Source organism: Sciurus carolinensis, chromosome 2 (assembly GCF_902686445.1).
Source record: "Sciurus carolinensis chromosome 2, mSciCar1.2, whole genome shotgun sequence".
NCBI classification, from domain to species: domain Eukaryota; kingdom Metazoa; phylum Chordata; class Mammalia; order Rodentia; family Sciuridae; genus Sciurus; species Sciurus carolinensis.
The window spans coordinates 80282879-80293889 of record NC_062214.1 but is presented as its reverse complement, the minus strand read 5'-3'; the positions used below and the strand labels follow the sequence as shown (position 1 = coordinate 80293889).

Below are 11011 nucleotides of genomic sequence, written 5' to 3'. Positions count from 1 at the left end.
TATAAAGGTGCCAAAGAAGCAGATAAAAAGACGTTCGATATAATATGTCATTAAGGAATCACAAATTAAAACAATAATGAAATACTAGATAACCACCTCTTAGAATGGCTAAAATCCAAAACACTGACATACCACATTTTGGTGAGAATGTGGAGCAATAGGATCTCTCATTCCATGTTGGCATGAGTGCAAAATGGCATAACCACTTTGCAAAATAGATTCTTCCCAAACTAAACATAGTATTATCATACACATAGCAGTCATGCTTCAAGGTAACTATTCAGCTAGTTTGAAAACTTATATTTCCATAAAACCCGCACACAAATGTTTATAGCAACTTTATTCATAATTACCCCAAACTTGGAAGCACCCAAGATGTCCTTGAGTAAGTTAATGGATAAACTGTAGTAGGTTAATGGTTAAACTGTGATATATCAATGCAATGGAATATTGTTTGGTACTAAAAAAGAAATGAGCTATAAAGCCTTGAAAAGACCTGGGGACGTCTCATATATAGTTTTTTTTTTTTTTTTAATTGTAGGCAGACACAAAATCTTTATTTTATTTTTATGTGGTGCTGAGGATCCAACTCCAGACCTCACACATGCTAGACAAGTGTTCCACCACTGAGTCACAACCCCAGGCCCCTGGGTAAGTCTTAAATGTGTATTTCTGAGTTAAAGGAGCCAGTCTGAAAAGGCTGTATGAATCCAATAATATGATATTTTGGAAAAGGCAAAATTAGGAGAATTGGTAAAAAGATAAATGGTTTCCAAGCACTCATGGGAACTGGTAGTTGGGGGTAGATTACAAAGGAGAAACAAGGGGCTTCTAAGAGTGGTGAGTATGAGACTGTAAGGGTAAATATAAGACATTAAGCCTTTGTCAAAACCATTAGAACTTTGTAGCAGAAAGTGGAACTTGATGTGTACAAATTTTTAAAAATTCATTTAGGAGGTCAGGGATTCCAGGATATAATGCAAAATGTGGGAAAAGAATTTAAGTATATCACAAATGTGAAGCAAACTTATTGAATGGGGTGTAGAAATAAGATGCTGTTCTAAGTAACTTTAGAAATGGGTGAAGTCTGTAAGATTGAATGTCAGAAAAAACTGTGTAAGCACTATACTAGATAAAGTTGTATCCTATGGGAGACAGGGTATGGGTTAATAATTCTGAAACTACTATACACGAGTAGTGGAATTGAACAGTTATGGAAGTGGATGGCAATTAATGGAAGCTAGATTTCTCACTGTTGTAAGAAGTTACAACAAGGAAAAGAGACTAAAATAATCCATATGGTAATGGATTAGAGTTGAAGAGAGTTGAAGACATTAGTAGGAACTCATGTTTAGCTTAATATATAGATATAGATAATTACATATAGAAATGTTTTCATGTTTATATATACAAGTTAATATACACATTTTAATCTCCTGTCAGCTGAGAGGGCAAGAAGCAATGAAACCCTAGTATAAATGACCACAACTAATGCTGGTTTCTAATACTTTTATCCAATATTAAGAATCATGGCTTCTTGGCGAAGTGACTCAGTCTAGCATTGGGACAGGAAATATACAAGATGAGCTTGGAGCATCTCCTAGTTCCAGAAATTAAGACACCCCCCCCCTGCCCCACACATATTGATTGGGATATGTCAAAGGAATAAAGATATTATCAAAAGATCTTCAATGATCAAGGCTGGAACAATTTGAGCAACAAAATAAAGTAGTATCGAGCTAAAATTCTAAGTGTAAATGTTCCCAAGTCTATACTATATAAACAAATGATTGATGTTGACCTTGGGAGGAATAGGCAAATCTCCAATGAAGAAAATGTCTAAATAATTTAGTTTTTCCACCCTCAAGAAGTGGGACATAACTCCTCATTCCTTAGTCAAGTAGCTTACAGTGACTTTTCTTCAAATAATACAGTACAGAAAGGGTAACATTACAATGGAAAAACCCAACACACTATCTCAAGCCAAATTATCAAGGTCAACATCAATAGTGATAAATTACATATCCTCAATATGATGAAAATAGCCCTTCATTTGTGTAATCTTCCTTTCTAGAACACATCCCAGTCTAATGAGAAACCAATTAAATCACAGTTTTACAAAATATCTGACCAATAATTCTCATAACTGTCAAGGTCATTAAAGTGGGTTGAATGACAACACTGCCCCCTCTGAAGATACTTACACATCCTAACCTCCAGAGCCTGTGAGGGGACCTTAGTTGGAAAAGGGTCTTTGTAGATAGATTTAGGTTAAGGATTTTGAGATGCAATTATTCTGGATTATCTAATAAGCTCCAAATACAATGGGAAATGTTCTTATAAGATGCAGAAAAGAAGATACACAGAGGAGAAGGCCATGTGAAGACCCCCAGAGATTAGAATGAGGCAGCTTCAAGTCAAGGGAGCCCTGTAACCATCAGGAACTAGAAGAGTCAAGGAATGATTCTCCCCTGGAGACTTCTGAGAGATTGCAGTCCTGCTGTTAACTTTACTTTGTAATTTTGTGTCCTCTTCAACTGTATGAGAATGACTTTTTGTTTCCTTTTTTCTGTTTTCTTTTTTTATTTTTATAGACTGCATTTTGATTCATTGTACACAAATGTGGTACAACTTTTTGTTTCAATGGTTGTACATGATGTAGATTCACACCATTCATGTAATCATACGTGTACATAGGGTAATGATGTCTGCCTCCTTCCACTATCTTTTCTATCCCTGCCTCCTCCCCCATCTCATTTCCCTCTACACAATCCAAAGTTGACTTTTTGTTTTCTAAGCCATTGAATTTTTGGTGATTTGTTAATAGTAGCCACAGGAAACTAATACAGTTATCAAAATCAAAAAAGGTCTGAGAAACCATCACAATCAAGAGTAGCCTAAGAAGAGAGAGTGTAATTACCAAATGTAATGTGATGTCCTGGCTAGGATCCAGAAACTGAAAAAGGACATTAGGGGAAAACTGATGATATTTAAATAAAACATGGGTTTTAGTTAGCAATAATGTGTTTATGTTGGCTAATTAATTGTGACAAAGATATCCAATCAATATAAGATGTTAATGGGGGAAACTGTGTATGAGACACAACCCCTGTACTATCTGCACAATTGTACATCTAAAATAAAGTGTATATTTTAAAAAGAAAAGGAAAATGCACTCTTCCTCAGAATAAAATAAACCCAGAATATTCTACCTCCAGAAAGGGAGGATCTCCTTCTTTGACAGTTGTGTGGTAGGCAAAGTTTACATGTTAACGGTACTTCTCTCTTTCTTAAAATGAGCCTGGCTAGGCAAGGTGGTGAATGCCTTTAATCCCAGAAGCTTGGGAGGCTGAGGATTGCAAGTTCAAAGCTAACCCCAGCAACTTTGTGAAGCCCTGAGCAACTTAGCGAGACCCTGTCTCAAAATGAAAAATAAAAAAGGGCTGAGGATGTGGCTCAATGGCTAAATGGCCCTGGTTCAATCCCCAGTACCCTCTCCACGCACCCCCCAAAGCCTTGCCATTCATTAAGAAAACAAAATCAGTGTAAAGACCATTAGTGTAAGCAATCCATTCTTAATATTAACAAAGTAGCCCTTTGGGTTTCTTAAGTACTCTCCTCCTTAAATAATTCTAAAAGTTGTGAGGTGGGACCTGAAAGTAGGTGTCTGTGTTAGCTCCTTGGAGAAGTGGCTGATTCCAGGACTGGGGCAGGGAAAGAATAGGACAAGATGTGCTGGACAAATCTTCCTATACCAGGAAGCAAGGAAGATTTCAAAGAAGGAAGGACTTATATCTAAAGAACACAGAAGCCTCCTTGAAGGGGCACTCATTGGCCAATTCTTGGAACAGTTTGAGCATCAAACTAAATAGTTACATTGTCAAAGTATAGATCATTGAATAAAATAGGAGTCTTTGAGTCCATATTGATATAAAAATTAATGGGGAGAAGAAAAGGAATAATGGAATTAGAAAAATTATCATTTGGAAACAATTGTAATCAGTTTATCCATGAAATTTAAGTAGATATTAAAATTAGTTGGTAAATGTTTGAGGAACAAGACACTTGCAGAGTCTTATCTTCTCACAATATACCAATTATGAAAGAAGAAAAAGGAATTTTGCTGAGAGAAAACCTGACAGATACCACAATCAGGTGATGAGAGATGCCATTAATAGTAACAAGACAAAATACAATCATATATTTGTAAAAGGACGCAGTGAGAGGAACATAGTGTCATTTCTGCGATACTTTTGCCTGAAAATGCATAACCAAAATCTAATCTTGAAGAAACGTTAGAGAGTTCCAGGTTGAAGTTACTTAACCTGTAACCTTCAAATTTGTAAAGATTATGAAAGTCAAGGGAAATTTTAAGATGATAAATGCAACCTGACCAGATCCTTTTGCTACAGAAGACATTAGTGGGATAATTGGTGAAACTCATAGGGGAATATAGATTATAGGATAGTAATGCAGTATTGTTAATTTGTTGATTTTGATGGTTATGTCTTGGTTATTTGGGAGACTATCTTTACTGGAAGAATTACAAACCTAAGACTGTCCAGTGGTTCAGGATTAAAAAAATTCTTCATACTTTGTATGAAATCTTCATACTCTTAAACTTTTTGTAAACTTAAAATTATTTTGAAAGTTTTTAATAAAAACCATTGTGACTTGGGATACAAAGGGGAATTCATTTAATATCTCTGATGAAGAAAGATCCTAGAACTTGAGGAAAATTGGAGACATTAAAGGGTAATAATAAGACAATACAAAAATCAATTCTAGAAGAAAGAGATTGTAGGATGAATTTTTGTAAGAAAAAAATTCATAATTTTTGAAATTTGGTATTGGGTAAGTTTTGGTAGTTACAGTTTTTTGTTGGCCTACTGCATTGCCAAGGGTGGAAAAAGAAGTTTAGCTCCCTGTTGGGTCCCACTGGCATGGCGGAACAGGAGGGGTAGAGGAGAAGGGAAAGTGAGGCACCAGCAAGCACAACCTTATACCCTCTTGTTGTGCTGAGGTGCTGCTCAATGGGTCAGAGGTTTAGCTTCCAGTAGACCCTGCTAACACCAGAGAAATTTGTAGAAGGGGCAATTCTTTGGAGGCATGAAGGAATTTGATTTTGTTAACTGACGATGCCAATAATGAAAAAAAGGAAGAAATTCTGAGCCGAGTGTAGTGTTGCATGCATGTAACCCCTGTGACTTGGGAGACTGAGGTGAGAGGATTCCAAGTTCAAAGGCCAGCCTCAGCAATTTAGGAAAGCCCTAAGTGATTCAGACCCTATTGCAGAATAAAAAATAAAAGGGGTGGGGATATGGCTCAGTGGTTAAGTGCCTAAGGATTAAATACCTGGTGTCAAAAAAAAAAAATATGTGTATAATCTTTAGGAAAAAGTTCAAACATAACATTTCCCTACTCTAAACTATGATCCCTCATATATCATGGCAAATAGATTCTTTACACAGTTTGAATTTGGTGTTTTATAAAGAATAATTTGTAAAGGACCATTTTATCTGTTACATTCCATCTGGCAATGAAGAGTCTAGGTAAGACGTGGTTAAGAAGAGTTATTGAAGGAAAGATAGTAGATAGACTGAGACAGTATTACCCTACGTATATGTATGATTACATGAATGGTGTGAATCTACATTGTGTACCACCATAGAAATGAAAAGTTGTCCCCCATTTGTATATAATGAATCAAAATGCAGTCTGTAAAAATAAAAAAAAAATTAATAAATAAAAAAAATAAAGAACAGTTATTGGGTCTCCTCAAAGTTGGAATTAAGGTTGCCAAACAGGAGACATAGGGCATTTTTCATTAATAATAAGTATAATTTTAAAAAGTATAGAGGGCATATTGTTTACTGTAACTTGACATAAAGTATTGTGACATTATTATTTTTTCCTTCATACTAGAAAAACTGCTGAAAATTTATGGTCTCTCCTAATTACTATTAAACCTTGAATATATCCTGGCTCCATATTAGTTTTGTTCAGCTAAAATTAAAGATGGGTAGCATCTCTGACAAATAGGAACAGTACTGTTATTAAACTGTTTTTAAATGGCTGAGTTTTCATTGAAAGTAGAAAGCCTAAAACATAACAATAAAAATAAAACTATCTCTTTAAAATCATGTAATGAACAATGTCTTAATATTTTAAAAATATGGTCCTTATGTTCTTATGTTCTTTGGATGATTGAAGAAACAAAGTACCTAGAGCACAGTAGATTCAATAAATATTTGTCATGAAATAAATGTCAAATAATAGAAAGATTGACATTAATTTCTCTTAGAGAGAAAATTAACTGTCTTACCTGTGTTATTCAATTTTCATTCTCACTGGAGAGTTTGGGTTGTGATAGAAATGGAGTATGCTCACATTAATCCTACACTAAAATCACATAGAGGGGAGAGAACCTAACCTATTCTTTAAACAGTCTGATCAATTTCCTTTTTCTTTGCCACAATTAAAAAAAGTAGCATGCAATGTAGTTGCAGTGATCACTGCCATTTTAAAAGGGACTCTTAAAATCTAGGAGCATTTGAAAAACTGTTACTATATCCACTATCTGCAAGTGACTGGTTGCAAAGTAGAGAGTGATTGACATGATATATTGCCTAGTTTACATTTTTGGTTCATAAGAGAAATCCTTTCCAACTCAGAGATTTTTTTTTTATATTGTTAAATTTCCCAAGGATGCTGGAAAAATGCAAAATTCTACCTATTTATAGCAGAATTCCTCCCCTGCAATCAATTTTCTTTTTACTCAAACTAACCTCCCCAGCCCCATCCCAAGCCAATATTATGAGAAGACTGGTACATCTGAACTTCTAAGACATAAAATCTTTTTGCAGTCTCCCAAACCAGGTGCATGGGTATCTTAGTTACAGGAAATGATGGTTGCTTCAAGTCATGTTAATACTTTCTTATAGGAGATGAAATATAGCAAAATAATTCAGTGTAAAAAGTGAATAAGACATGACAAAGACGTTTTTCATTTTCCAAGGGAAAAACTCCTTTATCTTCAGAGTTCGATCATTCAAGTGCCCAAAGAAGAAGCAGCAGCAAATACTCCTCTGCTTCATTTGTTGTTAGGGATTCTTTGTGATTTTTAGTTCTACTACCTGATTTAATTATTCTGTAATGTTCAGGTTTGTGATTACAAAAGATATGTATACAAAACCTTAAAAGAAATCTGTACTCTTTCATAAATATTATTTTTATTTAAAGGTGTAGAAGAGAAATCATGGACTGTTTCTTAATAAATCAGCAACTACAGGATTTTAAAAAATATCTGAACCAAAGGTCATTATCAGGTTACAATTTACAGAGCTTGAATTTTTAGAACCCAGTGCATTTTGTAGTTAGTAAAGCAGTGACATTGGTCCTTTTGAGGTAAAAACCTAGTAGGTTTTTTCCCATTCTCTTTTCAGATTTCATGTGCCTACAGAGTTTAAAGAGTTATGGGAACATATTACTGTGCTAAGAGAATCCCCTGTGAGAAATACTTTCACCTGCTTGATCAGCACTATTGACAAGGCAGAGCTGTTTTGTCAGCTCAAGTGACACATGCTTTAGGGAGGAAGCAGTCACAGGTGTTAGTAACACGTGCTTTGCTGTACTGCTAGCACAAGTTTATAAGAAAATACACTTTTAAAATGTTCAGCTTTAGAGTAAGTTTGAAATTGAAATATTTCACTTCTCTTAACTGTTAAAAGCAGTGAAAATGTTGATTTTAGGTAGATGCTGTGAAGCATGTGCATTTTTCTGTGAATGGCAGTAGTACTTCCCCCATGGCATCCATTAAGTCAGCTGCTCCAGGGAGTATTTCACATTCTGTGTCTCTTGAGACTTAATTTTAGCAAATACAAATCATCTAAACTCTTCCAAATTTAATTTGATATCCTAACAGGGAATGACAGTGAAATAGTCTGGACCTTTCAGATCTTCATTTTTTACAGTTGATTACTTCTGATTAAGTTCAATTTTGGTCATTTTAGACTAAGCTGGAATTTTGATCTTTGATGTCATAATATGACAGTGATTGATCTCCTGGGGTATTATTTATGCTGCAGTACTTGGTACTTGAGCCAGGGTTCAAAGTCTGTGCATGTGTGTGTGTGTGAGAGTGTGTTCCTTCCTTCTTTATATTTTTCTAATATTTTCAATTTTAAGAAGAAAAAATTCAACCCTTTGAACATGAGGCCTTCCAATAGCTATCAAAGTTAATAGTAATCTGTTAAAAGGTAAACTTATTTTTCTCTACCATTTCAAATCTTTACCTGAGAAGGATAACTTGTGTACCAAAAAGCATGGCAGTCTTAACTCATTCTCTAGTGGTCCACTGGTTTTATCTTGCTCTGTCTCCCTCTTCCCCTCCCTCCCTCTATGTACATATGTTATGTGTATATGTGTCTAGTAGTAGGGATTAAATACCACTGAGTGTATCCCCAGCCCTTTTACATTTTTATTTTGAGTCAGGGTCTCACTAAGTTGCTGAGGCTAGTCTGAAACTTGCCATCCTCCTGCCTCAACTTCTCAAGTTGCTTCCTTCTCTCATCTTAGATTTTGTATGTGTGTGGTGCTAGCAATCCGCCCAGGGCCTCACATCTGATAGATAAGCACCATATCACTGAGCTATATCCCTAGCCACTCTTCTTAGTTTTTAATGAGATAAAATAAAAATGTTTCAAAAACTATGTCTTTAAACTAATGTACTTTTTCTATATGCAAAATTAAATATTTTAAAACTCCTTATGATGTGTTACTTACAACTTTTAATTTTATAAATGCTGACACATTGACAAGTAATTTGCTGCTTATTTGAGGTACCCCAAATTATCTTTGTAGGAAAAACTTTCACTGTTTAACTTTTAGCTGATGAAGCTATGAACACAGGTAGAACAGGAAGAGAAATTTTCTCCTCCTGCTAAAAACCAAAAATCTCTATAGTTGAAACTGGATAGCTATTGCTAAAAAACATAAACTCATTCTTACCATGCTGACAATTTTTACTTCTTGTTGGAATTGATGCCCTTCTTGTATCCATAACTGTAAGATAAGTCTGATCCTCTTTCAGTTGTGTCTATGGCCTCATGATGCTTTATGTGGTGCTGTGCTCTAATTTACCAGCTTACAGTCTTAAGGCAGTATTTTGCATGGAGAATGGTTTCTGCTTAAATGAATTAGAATATGGTGAGTCTTTAATAATAAGGTTAAGGTTGTTGAATGTCTGAGAAATTAGGGTTAATTAAATGGACTTGACAGAAGATCATGTTCTTCTTGAAAGCATCTGTTGTCTCCAGGAAAAGTGAAGATGCATCAGTTCTCACTATAATATTCCATAGAGATTTTATTGACTTGGAACTGTCATTTTTTTCTTCCTTAGTATTAGTTAGTTGCTGTTTCATGTCATACATACTGTGCTTATTTTAATATAATACTCTTTTGGATCAAGAAATATACAGCTTAGTTAATTTTTTTTTTTTTTTTTTTTTTTTGAGTACCTGGAATTGAACTAAGGGGCACTCGACTACCGAGCCACATCCCTAGCCCCACCTCCTTCTTTTTTTTTAAAATATTTTGTTTAGAGACAGGGTCTCACTGAGTTGCTTAGTGCCTTTGCTGTTGCTGGGACTGGTTTGAACTCCTGATCCTCCTGCCTCAGCCTTCTAAGTCGCTGGAATTACAGGCGTGCCCCATTGCCCAGCTAAGTTAATATTTGCTGAACAGACCATTCAGGTTTCATTTTTAGAAATACTTTTGACTACCAGTATGGTTTGTTCATTTGAGTCATAAGGTCATCCTGAAGGTTACTCTTTGTAAGTTCAATCAAGGATTGTAAAGCCAGAGGAAAACTAATATTTAATGCTCCTACTCTTTGATGTATCATTTGATTTAACTCAGAAATTACTTTAAGCTGGGTGTGGTGGTGCACACCTGTAATCCCAGCAGCTTGGGAGGCTGAGACAGGAGGATTTTGAATTCAAAGCCAGCCTCAGCAACAGTGAGGCACTAAGCAACTAATGAGACCCTGTCTCTAAATACAATACAAAAAATAGGGCTGGGGATGTGGCTTAGTGGTTGAGTGCCCCTGAGTTCAATCCCCAGGACCGAAAGAGAAAGAGAGAGAGAGAGAGAGAGAGAAATACTTTAGGATCTTGGCTTGCTTTAGTACTGTTGAATCATTTGGTAGTACTTATTAATTAATGAATTGGGACTTGACATCACTGTTCTCTGTTAACCTCTTTTGTTTTTCATATCCTGCTTCAAATTGTGTATATCCTATAAATGCCACAAGATACCTGCTTTATTTTATAAGGCATTTTTTTTTTTTTTTTTTTTTAGTGAAGTGTAAGTATTAGTTTCTGATAGCAATGTAACAACACAGATCAAGACCAAAACCTCATTTAACCATGAACTAATGTCCAGCATCGTAGGAGGTATTGATAGTGTTTAATTATTTGTGTGCCAGATGCCCTGTACATACTATAAGATTGTAGGCTTTGTTGTAGTACTTCATAGGGCAATCATGTTTATAATATTTTATACATTTCAATGTATATTCATATCATTTGTGTTTCCTTTATTCTCAGAACAGCCTTGGAAAGCAAACAACCACTGTCTTCTAGGCAAATGAATTCAGCAAGATTTTTTTGCTTAGAAAAAAAAATTAGTCCTTTTGATTCCTTGGTAGTGTTCTGTCTGGTACTATACAGAGAAAGCAGTTATCACGTATCATATTTCATGATAACGTAAGGAAAAAAGAAAATTAGGAAAGCAGAATTTTTATATTATTACTTCAGTTTCCTTTATGAAACTCATATATTCAGTAGATACAAAGTACCTCTCTATGTATATGTGTAGGTACCCTATTGGTTGCTAAAGAACAAAAACAATCTCAGCCCTTAAGGCTGCGAGTCCATCAAGACACTGTTGCCTTGCTCAACAGATGTGGACATTGTGATATAAGCCAAGTTTAAAGAAGGCATTGTTAAAA

At 35.2% G+C, this 11011-nt stretch overlaps 1 protein-coding gene across 1 annotated transcript in view; it reads left to right on the top strand.

Moving 5' to 3' along the window:
* Window positions 1–601: 601 nt before the first annotated feature.
* The window catches only part of Peak1 (pseudopodium enriched atypical kinase 1), a 168592-nt gene continuing 158182 nt past the window's right edge, over window positions 602–11011 (top strand). The window contains 1 exon segment of the mRNA XM_047539095.1: window positions 602–651. The gene's annotated coding sequence lies outside the window, so the exon portion shown is untranslated.